At 41.5% G+C, this 8,673-nt stretch overlaps 1 pseudogene; it reads right to left on the reverse strand.

Moving 5' to 3' along the window:
- Window positions 1-3,911: 3,911 nt before the first annotated feature.
- LOC125088556 (elongation factor 1-alpha 1-like) lies at window positions 3,912-7,557 on the reverse strand (annotated as a pseudogene).
- Window positions 7,558-8,673: the final 1,116 nt, after the last annotated feature.

Consider the following 8,673-nt stretch of genomic DNA (forward strand, 5'->3'; position numbering starts at 1 on the left):
TTTTCATGCACATATGCAAATACCTGGCCTCTGAAATGACTCCCCCCCCCAGATTTGGTTTGTGTAAGCAGTTTAGTAAATGTGCCATCACCTTTCTCCCCGAGGTGGACAAAATTCCCCAACACGTTTACGTACAGGAACAGGAGCAGTCGTGAAACCTGCCCATCTAGCAATAATTATTAACTGATTCATTAACTACAAGCAGGCTTTGTAGCCAAAATAATTGAAAAATATTTAATATTCCTTATTCAAAGTGATTCCATTAATCAAACATGCTATGATTGTAATGACTATTTAAATGCCATCCCCTAGAAAATGTGTAACACCACATGTGATCAATTTTTTTTTTTTACAAGATTTATGTATCTGAAAGAGAGAGAGCATGCATGCACAAGTGGGGGCTGGGGGTGCGCAGTGGGAAAGCATCTCAAGCAGACTCCCGCTGAGCATGGAGCCCAACAGGGGACTGGAAGGGGGGCCCAATCTCATGACCTTGAGATCATGACCCGAGCCAAAATCCAGAGTCAGAAGCCAACCAACTGAGCCACCCAGGCACCCCTTAAGGCCAATCTTTATTTCTGCATAAGTGTGTTTCCGTAAGTTGTCGGAACTGTGGGCTTTCCCTCTGGAGCCCTAGTCATTGCCTTTTCAGAAATGGAATCATGGACATTGTATGCCAATGTTTTCTTTTGTTATTTCACACAGATGCTGCCCATAGCATCAATATATATATCTTTATATCTGATCTTATTTATTTTTACAGTTCAGCAGTGTGAAATATAGTATTCACACAGTTGTGCAACCCATCTCCTGGACTTTTTCATCATGCAAAGCTGAAACTCTAGGCAGGCCCGGTTTTGGGGGCCACCTCGGTCCCTGTTGTTACCTAAATTGGGGGAAGGGGTTCCCTGAGGATTACCAAAGTAAGTGTACGATACAGTATTGTCGACCATAGGCACCCACCACCCCCTCTACACGTTCTCTTTTTTTAGTTTAGTTTAGTTGTTGTTGTTTTTTTTTAAGTAGGCTCCATGCCTAGTGTGGAGCCCAGTGGAGGGCTCCAGCTCACAAAAAGAGATCAAGACCTCAGCCAAAATCAAGAGTTGGTGCTCAGCTGACAGCCACCCAGGCGCCCTTACACATTCTCTTTCAAGTGTGTTTTTTCCATCTCCAGAGAAACAGATTAATTACAGCATCCTTTGAGATGAAATAAAGTTACCTGTATCTGGTCATTTATTCCCCAGGTGGAAGAATCCATGTGAAGTGATGTTTCCGTCTGCCACTATGTTTTTCAAAAGATAAAATTTCTTGGGGGTGCCTGGTGGCTCAGTCCGTTAGGCTTACATCAGATCTTGATCTCAGGTTCCTGAGTTCAAGCCCTTTGTTGGGGGTCCATGTGGAGTGTGGATCCTACTTTAAAAAAAAAAGTTAAAATTTCTTATTTAAAGTGGATAATTTTGGGGCAACCCTCTTGGGTCCCCTCCCTTTTTGGGAGCTTTGTACTACCAATAAACTTTGCTTTGCTGCCCACCAAAAAAAGAAAGAAAGAAGAAGAATCATTTTTAAGATTTTAAATGTTTAATATTCAAACACTGACATTTTGGGGTCCCTGGGTGGCTCAGTGGGTTAAGCCTCTGCCTTCAGCTCAGGTCATGATCTCAGGGTCCTGGGATCGAGCCTCGTACAAGCTCTCTGCTCGGCAAGTAGCCTGTTTCCCCCTCTCTCTCTGCCTGCCTCTCTGCCTGTTTGTGATCTCTCTCTCTCTGTCAAATAAATAAATAAAATCTTTAAAAAAATCTTTAAATTTAGGAGTCTGATATCTGAATTAGATCAATAGATTGGCAAAAAGCATATTAATGAAAGGATTCTTCATCTTCTTTCTTCCACTTATTTCTTGAAATTTTTCCTTCATGGATTACTAAGAGTTAATTATTATATAGTAATTCATGCCAAGTGAAAGGATGTGTGGACTTAAATTTGGAACTCAATAATTCTAGCCTGAACAGTAAATTTATGTCAATCATTAATGGTTCTGTATTTAGCTACATTCTGCTGAAATAATCTCTGTGGAATTTTTCTTTCTCCCGCTACCTTGTTTTTGCAAAAATTTATTCAATTATCCAATTAGTTTTATTAGCTATTAAAGCAGTGAGCTTTCTATTTTCCAATCCTGATTATTTTTCCTTCTTGATAGATGTCAAGTAGGGTTAATATTTTACCCTAGAATCTTAACATCTTAAAATAATATGTAGATGACAAGTCATTAAATTTTAATAATAATTTCTATACTGATGAAATTGTTAAAGCAATAATAAACAACTGGTATAATAATATAATTAACAAATTATTGAGTAATACTCTTCAATTTCCACCCACATACATTCTTTGTGGATTACTAAGAGTAATTAAGTATTAATTATTATATAGCGATTCATGCCAAGTGAAAGGATGTGTGGACTTAAATTTGGAACTCAATAATTCTAGTCTGTACAGTAAATAATTAGAAAATATGAACTGCAATATGAAATATTAAACGTAGTCAAAGTGCAGACACCAAGAGGGACTTTTTTTTCTCATTAAACTTTTGTTTTAATGGATCTCAAAATTCTGTGACAGATTTTTGGTCATAGTGTTTTCCATTAAAAAATACTGATCCTGGGGCACCTGGGTTGGTTAAGCATCTGCCTTCAGTTCAGATTATGATCCTGGAGTCCCAAGATCAAGGCCCACACTGGGCTCCCTACTCAGCACAGAGTCTGCTTCTCCTCCCTCTGCTGCTCTCCCTCTCTCTCTCCGCCTGTCAAATAAAATCTTAAGAAAAAAAAATGATCTTAGGGATGCTCGGGTGGCTCAATTGGTTGAGCTTCGGACTCTTGGTTTCAGCTCACGTGGTGATCTCAGGGTCATGAGATTGAGCTCTGGGTCAGGCTCTGCCCTCAGCAAGGGGATTTTCCCTCTTCCTCCACCCCTCCCACTAGTGCTCTCTCTATTTCTCTAAAATAAATAAAATCTTTTTAAAAAGATAAAAATTCTTTCATAAAAAAGGTACTCCTTTTAAAAAAAAAAGCTTTTATTTATTTATTTTTCTGAGAGAGAGAGAGAGAACAAGCATGAGCAGGGGGTAGATGGAGAAGCAGTCTCCCCACAGAGCAAGGAGTCCAATGTAGCACTTAATCCCAGGACCCTGAGATCATGACCTGAGCTGAAGGCAGCTACCTAACCAACTGAGCCACTCAGGTGTCCCAAAAAAGTACTGATTTAAAAAACTAATAACTTCAGGGGCACCTGGATGATTCAGTCCATTAAGCTTCTGACTCTTTATTTCCACTGGGGTGGTGACCTCAGGGTGGTGGGATTGAGCCCCTCAATGGGCTCTAGGCTCAGTGGGGAATCTCCTTCTCTCCAACTTTTCCCTCTGTCCTCCCCCCACAAAATAAATACATAAATCTTAAAAAAAAAACAAAACTAAACTAATGACTTTAAACTGTCATACAAAACAGTCCAATGGCCTACAAAGTCTGCTTCTTCTCCCTAAGATCTTTTTTTTTTAAAGATTTTATTTGAGGGGCGCCTGGGTGGCTCAGTGGGTTAAGCCGCTGCCTTCGGCTCGGGTCATGATCTCAGGGTCCTGGGATTGAGTCCCACATCGGGCTCTCTGCTCAGCAAGAAGCCTGCTTCCCTCTCTCTCTCTCTGCCTGCCTCTCCGTCTACTTGTGATCTCTCTCTGTCAAATAAATAAATAAAATCTTTAAAAAAAAAAGATTTTATTTGACAGGCGGAGAGAGAGAGGGAGAGCAGCAGAGGGAGGAGAAGCAGACTCTTCTCCTTTCCTTTTGAAGACTTTACGATCTATTGTTATCATTAACCAGTCTTTTACAATTGAACTTGAAAGGTCAAGTGACACAAATTGTTCAGAGGCTGATCTTCCACCACTGGTTAAGATGGGGATGGCAAGTATTGGGAATAATTAGCCTCTGAGCCTTCTGGGCAGACTTGATGACCTTACCAGCTCCAGCTGCCTTCTTGTCCACAGCTGTGATGACACCCACAGCAACCATCTGTCCCTTGTCATGAACAGTTAAACAGCCCAGAGGACGATAGTCAGGGAAGCTCTCAAGCTGCATAGGTTTGCCAGGAGCGACATCAACAATGGCAGCATCACCAAACTTCAAGAACTTGCGACCATTTTCCAGCTTTTTTTCCAGAATGACAATCTATCTTCACCTTCAGCTCAGCAAACTTGCAAGCAGTGTGAATTGTGTGACAATCCAGCACAGGTGCATATCCAGCACGGATGGGCCTGGATGGTTCAGGATAATCACTTGAGCCATGAAATTGGCTGCTTCCTCCAATGGGTGGGTCATTTTTGCTGTCACCAGCCACATTGCCACGATGAATATCTTTTTTTTTAAAGTTTTATTTATTTATTTATTTGGCAGACAGCGATCACAAGTAGGCAGAGAGGCAGGCAGAGAGAGAGGAAGGGAAGCAGGCTCCCCACCGAGCAGAGAGCCCAATTCTGGGCTTGATCTCAGGACCCTGAGATCATGATCTGAGCCAAAGGCAGAGGCTTTAACCCACTGAGCCACCCAGGCGCCCCAGCCACGACAAATATCTTTGACAGAGGTTTTTTACATTGAAGCCCACATTGTTCCCAGAAAGAGCCTCATTCAAAGCTTCATGGTGCATTTTAACACATTTGACTGCATTTGTAACATTGACTGGAGCAAAGGTGACCACCGTGTTGGGTTTAAGAATACTAGTCTCCACTTGGCCCACAGGGACAGTATCAATACCGCCAATTGTAGATGTCCCAGAGGGGCAGACACCAGTGCTTGTCAGTTGGACAAGTCGATGGCAGAATGCAATCCAGAGCTCTAAGCAGCATGGTTCCACTGGCATTGCCATCTTTGCGGGTGACTTTCCATCCCTTGAACCACTTAGCACTTGGATCCTGCATGTTGTCACCATTCCAATCAGAAATTGGCACAAAGGCTACTGTGTTGGGCTGTAGCCAATTTTCTTAACATAGGCGCTGACTTCCTTAACTATTTCTTCATATGTCTTCTGGCTGTAGGGTGGCTCAGTGGAATGTATTTTGTGAACACCAATAATTAGTTGATTCACACCCAGTGCATAAGCCAAAAGGGCATGCTCACGGGTCTGCCTATTCTTGGAGACACCAGCTTCAAATGCACCATCACCAGAAGCAACAATCAGGACAGCACAGTCAGCCCGAGATAGATCTGTAATTACGTCTTTGATAAAGTCTCTGTGTCCTGGGGCATGAATGATGATCACATATTACTGGTTTCGAATTTCCACAGGGAGACATCAATTCGCATTTGCGTTCACCTTTCAGCTTATCCAAGACCCAGGCATACTTGAAGGAGCCCTTTCCCACCCCAGCCTCCTTTTCAAAATTTTCAATAGCTCTTTTGCCGATCCCACCACATTTGTAGATCAGATGGCCAGTAGAGATAGACTTACCTGAATCTAGGTGTCCAATGACAACAATGTTGACATGAATCTTCTCCTTTCCCCTTTTGGTTTAAATGCAGTGGTGGTTTTCATGACACCTGTGTTCTGGCAGCAAAGCCATCGTGAAAGAAAAGGGACTTTTTTTTTTTTTTAAGATGCTTTGCACATCAGGTGAAAAGCAAATCCTTGTTCTGAAGTACAGGCTATTTTAGATAATATGAAATCAATAAGTTCTTCCCATTTTCTTTCTCTTTTGTGTTTTTAAAAATTTGTTTTTATTCATTTTTATCCTTTTTTTGAGGTATAATTGACATACCTTATATTAGTTGCAGGTATAACATAATGATTCAATATTTATGTATGTTGCAAAATGATCACCACGATAAGTCCAGTTTACATGTGTCACCATACAAGGTCCTTAGATTTTCAAACTGATTTCTCTGTTAAGTGGAAGAATGGAAGCTGCCAACCATGTAGGCCGAGACACTTTGCTGCCATCTGCTGGAACATGATCGCAATATATTATAAATAATTTACTTCGCAGTCAGCAACAGAATAATACAATACACAAATATTTACAAATTTTTTCAAGATAATAAAGATATGAATGGCACATCCTTACATCTAGTACTCTTGTGCAGTGTCCAACATAAACAACTGTACATGGTGACTATGGAAAGCTACACACAGATGGGGGCAGGTGTGGGAAGAGGATTGGTTTATTGGTTCATTGCTTCAAAGTGGAAGACAATCAGAAAGCTTCTAGGAAGAGATCCACAGACATGAGCAGCAGGACTTGGGAATTAGAAAAGAACAAATTTTAGGACCATCAAAAGGGATGTTTGAGGTCAGGGGTAGGCAATCAAAGTGGAAGGAGTTGTTGGAAGGTGATTAGGTATGGGACAAGAGACCAGGCTCTGCCCTGCCTTTACTGTGTGTCCTTAAGACACACCTTCCTCTTCCCTGAGTTCTTTTGCTCCCTTCAGCTGTAGGAGAGGGGCAGGAGTTGCATGCACTGTGGGAGCCCTGCCCTCTTTGACCTTCCAGGTTTCTGAGAACTAAAGAGACTGGGATCTCCAGGAATGGGTAAGGATGAGGGGTGGGACCATGGTTCTCATTGTTAAGAGAAGGTATGACTGAACTTCAGGGGGGACTTGGCCATATCAGTGTATACACCCACTCACAGTCTGCAGTGGTGTGGGGAGGGACCAGAAGAGCTCAGATGAATGCCAGCAAAAGCACTCAGAAGAGTCTCCCTGGACCCCTGGATCCCTCCATTTCTACACACAACCTTCTGAGTGTGCCAATATCCTTCTATATTCCAGACTTCTCTGCCTTTTCCAAGGATCTCCATTTCCTTCCCTTTCTCTGCCGTTCAACCTCTCTCCCATCATAGATTCCCTCACTTTTCCTACGTCCCCCATCTCTTTTCCTTTGCTTTCCTCCAGCTTCCAACTGTCTCCAAGCTGACTCTCCAGTTCCCCTCTTCCTTTGCCTCTCATTTCCTGGCCCTTCTTTCCTGAGTCCATTCCACTGCCCCCTGCCTGAGGTTGCCAGATAAAATATAGGATGCAAATTTAAGTTTGAATTTCTAGTAAACAGCAGATAATTTTTAGTGGAAAGATGTCCCAGATATTTTATGGTACATACTTACAATAATTATCCGAATTGCAAATTTTATGTATTTTTTTAAAGATTTTATTTACTTATTTGACAGAGATCACAAGTAGGCAGAGAGGCAGGCAGAGAGAGAGGGGGAAGCATGCTCCCCGCTGAGCAGAGATCCCAATGTGGGGCTCGATCCCAGATCATGACCTGAGCCTAAGGCAGAGGCTTTGACCCACTGAGCCACCCAGGCGCCCTGTCCTGTATTTTTTTTTTTAATATCTTGTATTTTTTAAGAGTTTTTTTTTTTTTAAGTAATCTTTACACCCAACATGGGGCTCCAACTTGCAACCCAAAGATTAAGAGTCACATGCTCTACTGACTGAGCCAGCCAGGTGTCCTGGTGTCCTGGATTTTTATGTGTTCTATCTGGCAAGTCTACTCTTGCCTCTCCCCGACTTTCCTGGCCATGTTCACTCCACCTCGGCTGGTCTCCTTGGAGACCCTGCAGCTCTCAGGCAGGCAGTCCAGGGCTCCCCCACCCCAACTCTGTCCAGCTTAGCTCCTCACCGGCCACTCTGGGCCTCCTCAAAACTCAGCAACGAGAAAGAGTTTTCACCAGACAGTGCAGGGGACCTACAGGACGCCACACAACTCTGTAGCCAATATTGGTTCTGTTTGGTTGCTACCAGGGCATAGTCATTGCTCTACAGTTTATTCCTTCAATACATTTGTTTATCCTTAGGTCTTTACCACACTGACTTAGTAGCTTTAGAATAAGTCTTGAAATAAAGTGGTTAAGTGTTCCTCCTTTTTCTTCAAGATCATCAGGTCTACTCTAAGCCTTTCCATATAAACTTTCAAATTATCTTGTCAACTGATATTTTAAACAGCTGGCTGGGATTATTATTGGAATTGTGTTGAATCCATAGATTCATATGGGGGGAGAATTGATGGGCTAACAATACAGAGTCTTCCAGTCCATAAATATATCTTTCCCTTTATTTATGCCTTCAATTTTTCAGTTTTAATAGCATTTACTGTAGACCTTGCACATATCCCATTATATTTATTTTTAGATAATTTAGTTTTAATGTTTTTAACTGAATTATAATTGATATACAGTATTATACAAGTTTAAGGTATATAAGATAGTGATTCAATATTTTTATATATTATGAAATGATCACCATGGTAGGTCTAGTCACCCTCTGTCACCAAAGTTAATACAATATTATTGACTGTATTCTCTGGGCTGTATATTACATTCCTCTGACTTGTTTATTTCAACTGGAAGCTTATTTTAACTGAAAGTTTGTACCTCTTAATCTTTTTCATCTATTTCTCTCCTCTCCCCTACCCTTTGGCAACCACCAGTTTGTTCTCTGTCTCTACGAGTTTGTTTCTCTTTTGTTTGTTTTGTTTTTAGATTCCACATATAAGGAAAATCACGTGGTATTTGTCTTTTTCTGTCTGATTTATTTCACCATACTACCCTGTAGTTCCATCATGTTGTCACAAATGGCAAGATTTCTTTTCTTTTCTCTTCTCTTCTTTTCTTTTTACAGTTGAGTAATATTCTGTTCC

The sequence above is a fragment of the Lutra lutra genome, chromosome 17 (assembly GCF_902655055.1).
Source record: "Lutra lutra chromosome 17, mLutLut1.2, whole genome shotgun sequence".
Lineage (NCBI taxonomy): Eukaryota > Metazoa > Chordata > Mammalia > Carnivora > Mustelidae > Lutra > Lutra lutra.